Raw genomic sequence first — 6,203 nt, 5'->3', positions numbered from 1 at the left:
AGTTGCTAAGAGAGTATATCTTAAAAGTTCTCACTACAATAAAAAAAATGTATAACTATGTGAGGTGATGGATGTTAACTAAACTTATTGTGCTGATCATTTCACAATATATACATAGATCAAATCGTAATGTTGCACACCTTAAACTAATACAATGTTATATGTCAATTATTTCTCAATAGAACTGGGAAAACATTAAAAGGCAGAGAGTTCATCTTGGACAATAAAGCAAAACACAACTATCTGTTGTTTATATATAAACTGAAAACAAAATGGAAGCACTGTATCTAAAACACTAATCACTTAAAAAAAAAACAACACCTGATAAGGCTCTACTATGATCAAATTAGATTTAAGGCAAGGAGTACTACCATAGATATGGAGTGACATTTCATTATCATTCTTTTTTTTTTTTTTTTTTTTTTTTGAGAGAGAGAGCATTTGAGCAGAGGTCAGGGGCAGAGAGAGAGGGGGAGAGAGAATCTCAAGCAGGCTCCACACTATCAAAGCAGAGTCAGGCATGGGGCTCAATCCCATGAAGCATGAGATCATGACCTAAGCCAAAATCAAGAGTCTGACGCTCAACCCACTGAGCCACCCAGGTGCCCCAGACATTTCATTATCATTCTAAACAATTTGATTCCAATCAGCTTTATTTGCAGTAGCATAACCACAGTTCTTTCTTCTCATCTCCATCTATTTAATTCCAGGTACCTTAAACCCATCAAGCTTGGTGGGAGAGTCTTGTGGGCTGAATTGTGCCACCCCCCACCCCAAATTCATATGTTCAAGTCCTAACCCTCAGAACCTCAGAATATTTGGAAGTAAGGTCTTTTTTTAAAGTTCTATTTATTTAAGAAATCTCTACACCAGCATGAGCCTCAAACTTACAACCCTGAGATCAAGGGTCACATGCTCCTCTGACTGAGTGAGCCAGGCATCCCAGAGGTAGGGTCTTTAAAGAGATAGATAAGGATAAATGAGGTCATTGGGGTGGACTCTACTCCAGTATGGCTAGTGTCTTTATAAGAAGAGACAATTAGAGGGGGCCTGGGTAGCTCAGTTGGATTAGGGGCTGACTCTTGATTTTGGCTCAGGTCATGATCTACAGTTCATGGGGTTGAACCCTGCACTATTCTCCTACTGAGTGTAGAGTCTGCTTGGGATTCTCTTTCTCTCTCAAAATAAGTAAATAAACATTAAAAAGAAGAAGAAGAAGAGGCAATTTGGACATAGACACATGCAAAGACCTCATGAAGACAAAGGGGAGAAGATGGTCCCTCTACAAGCCAAAGGAGGAGGCCTCAGGATGGAACTAAGACTGCCAAAACTCTCTCTTTCCTTCCATTCCTGCTTACAATAAATTAGTTCATTATTTCCTGAGTATATCATTTTCTTGAAGTATCATGTAATATGCAGTCAACACCAACCAATACAAGCTACTAACATATTTTTTTTAGACTCTTCTGGAGCTACAAGCTACAAGCTTATCAGGTCACAAGCTTACTAGGTTCATTATCTACCTTCCGAGTAATTGCAGGTGATGGTTTTGTCAACTGTATCAATATGAAACAGCTTCCAAAGTCAGCTTTCTTGTTCCATGAGTTGATCCCTAAGTCAAAGCCACAAGAGTCGGGTTTTTGTTGAGGCACGCTTCATCTCCCAGCATCAGTTTCTGGGTCGATCATAGTATGCTAACTCTCTTCTGGGGGCAGCATCCACAGGCATTCAGAATGGTGGTGCATTTGACACATCATTGTAGGCTGTCCTACAATACAACCTCTAACAAAACTAGCCTGTCCTAAACCCCTGGTAATAGAGCCATTTGCCTTTATACCAGGTAGGTTGGGAAAGCACCAAAATCTACGTGTGGCACACACCCAGGCTGACTTGGAGGAGTTTGTGTTGTGAGGTCTACAGTTCTTATGAACTTATGAGGTGGCCTAGAACTAAAAACACATGTCGGCAGGGCCTAGGGTGACTCCTTGTGCGCTGAGTGTGTTTGTGACAGGATCAAGTGTGCTTTCCTTATTGAGGCTGTTGTGAAAGTGTTGAAGGCACAAGCTCAGAGTCAGAAAGCTAAATAAAAAAATGAAGCTTTGTTGAGTAATGAAAAAAAAGGCAACAAAAACAAAAGTACGTTAGATTATGTCAAAATCTTTTTTTAAATTTCTTTAATGTTTTATTCATTTTTGTTCATTCAAAACATTTGAATAAATGTTTTTATTCATTTTATTCATTGGTGGCGAGAGAGAGAGAGAGAGAGAGAGAGGGCGCCTGACTTTCTTTCTGAGAGGGGCAGAGAGAGAGGGAGACAGAGGATCCAAAGTGGGCTTCATGCTGACAGCAGAGAGCCCAGATGCAGGGCTCGAACTTACAAACCAGAGATCATGACCTGAGTTGAAGTCAAACATTTAACCAACTGAGCCAGCCAGGTGCCCCGATTATGTCAAAATCTTAATGATATAAGATAACAAAAGTTTATTTCTTGTTCATGTTGTGTATCTATTGCTAGTTGCCAGATCCCTTTCACTTGACTTTCTCGCTCTAGGATCTAGGCTGATGGGACCGTCACGATCTTGAACATTGCCAGACTCACAAGCAGAGGAATTGTTCTGAAAGGTGACAAATTGGCGACCAGACGCTTTGGTCCTGAGTGGCACACGTCATCTGATCATAACTGATTGGCCAGAACTAGTCATGTGTTCCCCACTAAAGCACAAGGGGGTAAGAAGTGCAAACAGGCAGGTGCCCTGAAGGTAGAGAGTAGGAAATATTTGGTCAACAGCATCATCCAACTGCATATAAACTGTATAATCAAATGTACTTTAGGTCTGGTGAATAGAGGCCCAACTTTACTAGAGTTGCAGCCCCTGGTAAGCCTATTTGCAGACTTAAGAGGCCCCTGATGAACTTCAACAGCACAAGTGCATACTATGCACCTTCTTCCTAGTCTTTCACCAAAAACCTGTGGTGATTTTGCCAGGTACTGTGCCAGGTAGAGAGGATTCCCCCCAAACTTTCAGTTACAATTGACCCTCACTCTGAGATAGAACTGATTCCTTGATATTCAGACCACCAACTTGGTCCACTAATCATGGCTTTAATAGCACCAGGTGACAATTGAAGATTTGACCAGTGTCAACGGCAGGTCCTATGAGGCAGCAGACATCAGGGTCATTTCCCCACGGCCTGACTGCCATGGAGCTGCTCCAGGATTTAAAGAGTGTTTATTGTAATAGGAAACTCCAAGTAGAAACCACTGGAGTATCCCTCCAGGCTAAGGAGGTAATGAAAAAGGAAATTGACTCCCTGACTCCTAATGTTTGAGGTTGTTGGAGTTGGGTTTGCCTTGTCTCCTGCACTTGAGCAATTGTTCCCATGCATCATGAAGGATGTATAAAACTAGGGGAAGAGAATCAGTGAGAAGCCAGCAGAACCTCAGATAAAAGGGGAGCAGAGCCAGTGGTACCTGAGGATGGTCAACGACCGGAGACCAAATCCAGAGCATATTCCAGAAAACTCTTTGTGTGGAAAAAGTGGGAAAACTAATCAAGAGCAATAGAAAGAGGAGTGACTGGGGCACCTGGGTGGTTCAGTCAGTTGAGCGTCTGACTTCGGCTCAGGTCACGATCTCGTGGTTTGTGAGTTGGAGCCCCGCGTCGGGCTCTGTGCTGACAGCTCAGAGCCTGGAGCCTGCTTCAGATTCTGTGTCTCTGTCTCTCTCTGTCCCTCCCCCACTCATGCTCTGTCTCTCAAATAAATAAACATTAAAAAATTTTAAAAAAAAAAGAAAGAGGAGTGACTTCACAAAGTTAAAAAATAAAATAAAATAAAATGTTTAAAAAAATAAAATGTGGAAGGACAAGGGGAGTCAGAGTCTTCTCAGGAAATGAGTCTCCTTCTGTAACTGAAAAACCACCTTATATAACCCAATGCATGACAACTCCTTACCAAAATATCTCAGTTTTCCCAACTTTTATTCATCATGAATATGTAAAACTTTTGAGACATAGAAGAAATAGTTATGTCTGTGTTCATCTAGTTTATTAATTTAACTACTCATATTTGAAACCATGTATTCTACAAAGTAATATTTCCATCTATAAGTGTTTGGGTTTTTTTATTCCACATTTTGTGAAACAATCCCGGTGTTTTTATGTCCCTTATAGCCTCTTGTTGAGTCACCCAACAGGTTTCTTGAAAAACTCATTTCTCGAGAACAAGCAAAAGCCTTGAGAATTCCACTTCCCTACTTGCCATCAAAAACGTCTCAAGGAAATAAGTTTTCATATGGTACATTTATCATAGGTGGAAATGGGGACCTGCTTGACCCCTCTGTGGAGGTGTGAGGCTGGTGTAACACCCAGGGAACCTTCAAAGCACTGTCTACTAAAGGGTGGGAAAAACAAATGTCCCTGGGACTTGTGACATGGTCACAACAGATTAGGTTATGGACAAAGGATCCATATTGGTTGCTTAGGTTAAAAATAAGGAGGAGATTTGGGGGGAGGAGCCAAGATGGCAGAACAGCATGGAAGTTTTTTGTGTGTCTTGCGTCCATGAAATACAGCCAGACCAACACTAAACCATCCTACACACCTAGAAAACTGATTGGAGGATTAACACAACAATCTGCACAAACTGAACCACAGAATTCAGCAGGTACGTGGCGCAGAGAGGTGAACTTGGGGAGAGAGAAGCTGCCGGTGGGCAGGAGCCACTTTTGCAGGCGGAGAGAGGACTGGGGGAAGGGGGGAGAATACGGGAAAAGCACCCCTCCCGAAAAGCAGCTGGAGAGAAAGTGGAAAATTGGAAACAGCCGCAGGGACTAAACTGAAAAGGGAGAAAGGAGAAGGTTTAAATTCCATTAAGACTGTAAACAAGGGGAGCGCAAAGGATGCAACTCCACAGCTCAATACCTGGCAGTGCTCTGGTGGGAAGGGCGAATCCCCAGGAGCAGAGTGGGGTCTGGGAGGTTCTCAGGCCACACAGGGAAAAGCAGTTCCACTGCTGAAAGGACGTTTGGTAGAGACTGTTGAAGCCACCTCCTCCCAGCAGACCCCCGAAAATGGCCACATTCACTGGAGCTGAACAAGGTCGTTAAGGGTCCTGGTGCCAGATGTGTGTTGTGATTTCTCATAATCCCTGAAACACTGCTGCTACACTGTCTTGCGAACTTTTTCTGGGACAGGCTGACACCTGGCCGCAGTCTCTGGGCACCGGCAACAGCAGGGTCCAGTGGGCGTTCCTGGGTGCAGCTGACATTCGGCCATTGCTCATTCGGCCATTGCTCATTTGGCCATTGTTCGGTGAGACCCTCCCTCAGAGGGGAGGAACGGGTCAAAGCCGCAGTCCTTCGGAAGTAAGGGGCTGGGGAAAACAGCCGCATCTGAGACAAAACTCGGGAGAGAGGTATCTGCCTGGGGCCTGGTCACGGAGAGTGGAAAGGCGGGGAGTGGACGAGAGCTGAAGACGGAGGACCAGTGCATGATTGCCCATCTGGAAGAACAGACTGGGTGGCTGGGTGACTCCATGGTCACCACTCCTGCGCATGCGCATACGCACCTACAAGCGCTGCAACAATTCACCCCAGTAGGCTAGCAGCACCATCTAGTGGAGAGCAGAGCTGTTACACTGAGCCCCGCCCAACTGGGCCAAATTCGCTCTTCAAGAGCTCCTGTCTCACCGCTGGCTTAATTTATGGACTATAAAGAGCTATGTAGACTGACTTCTAGGGGAAAACAAAGCAATTTCAGTCCTACTTCAATCTGTTAGCAGGTTCATCTATTCAATTTTCTTTCTTTTTTTCTTTTTTCTTTTTCTCTTTTACAATTCTTTTCTTTTTCTTGAATAAAGAGAAAAAATTCGTTTTAATTTTCAATTTTTATTAAGAATATCTTTCTTTAATTTTTATTACTATGTTTTTTTACTTTTATGTAAGTTTTTTCAAATTCTATTTTACTTCCATCAATTTGTTTTAGTCTATGACAATGTATTCACTTTTCCAAATTTTCAAACAATTTCTTTTTTCCCCTTTTTTATCTTTTTTCTCTTTTTCATTTCTTTTTTCTTAAATACAAAAAAATGAAAAAATTCATATTTATTTTTAATTTTTATTAAAAATATTTTTATTTAATTTTTTTCTACTATATTCTTTACTTTTGTGTATATTTTTTCAAATTCTATTTTACCCCATCATC

At 42.2% G+C, this 6,203-nt stretch overlaps 1 pseudogene; it reads left to right on the top strand.

Annotated features, from left to right (window-relative positions):
- The first annotated feature begins 1,733 nt into the window (after positions 1-1,733).
- Positions 1,734-2,087, top strand: LOC124506662 (60S ribosomal protein L34-like; annotated as a pseudogene).
- Positions 2,088-6,203: the final 4,116 nt, after the last annotated feature.

Source organism: Lynx rufus, unplaced genomic scaffold, assembly GCF_022079265.1.
Source record: "Lynx rufus isolate CCGP_SWC_20201006 ecotype Redwood Valley unplaced genomic scaffold, mLynRuf1.p SCAF_11, whole genome shotgun sequence".
NCBI lineage: Eukaryota > Metazoa > Chordata > Mammalia > Carnivora > Felidae > Lynx > Lynx rufus.
Note: the sequence above shows the minus strand (reverse complement) of the source record. Positions and strands in the feature narration are given on the sequence as shown.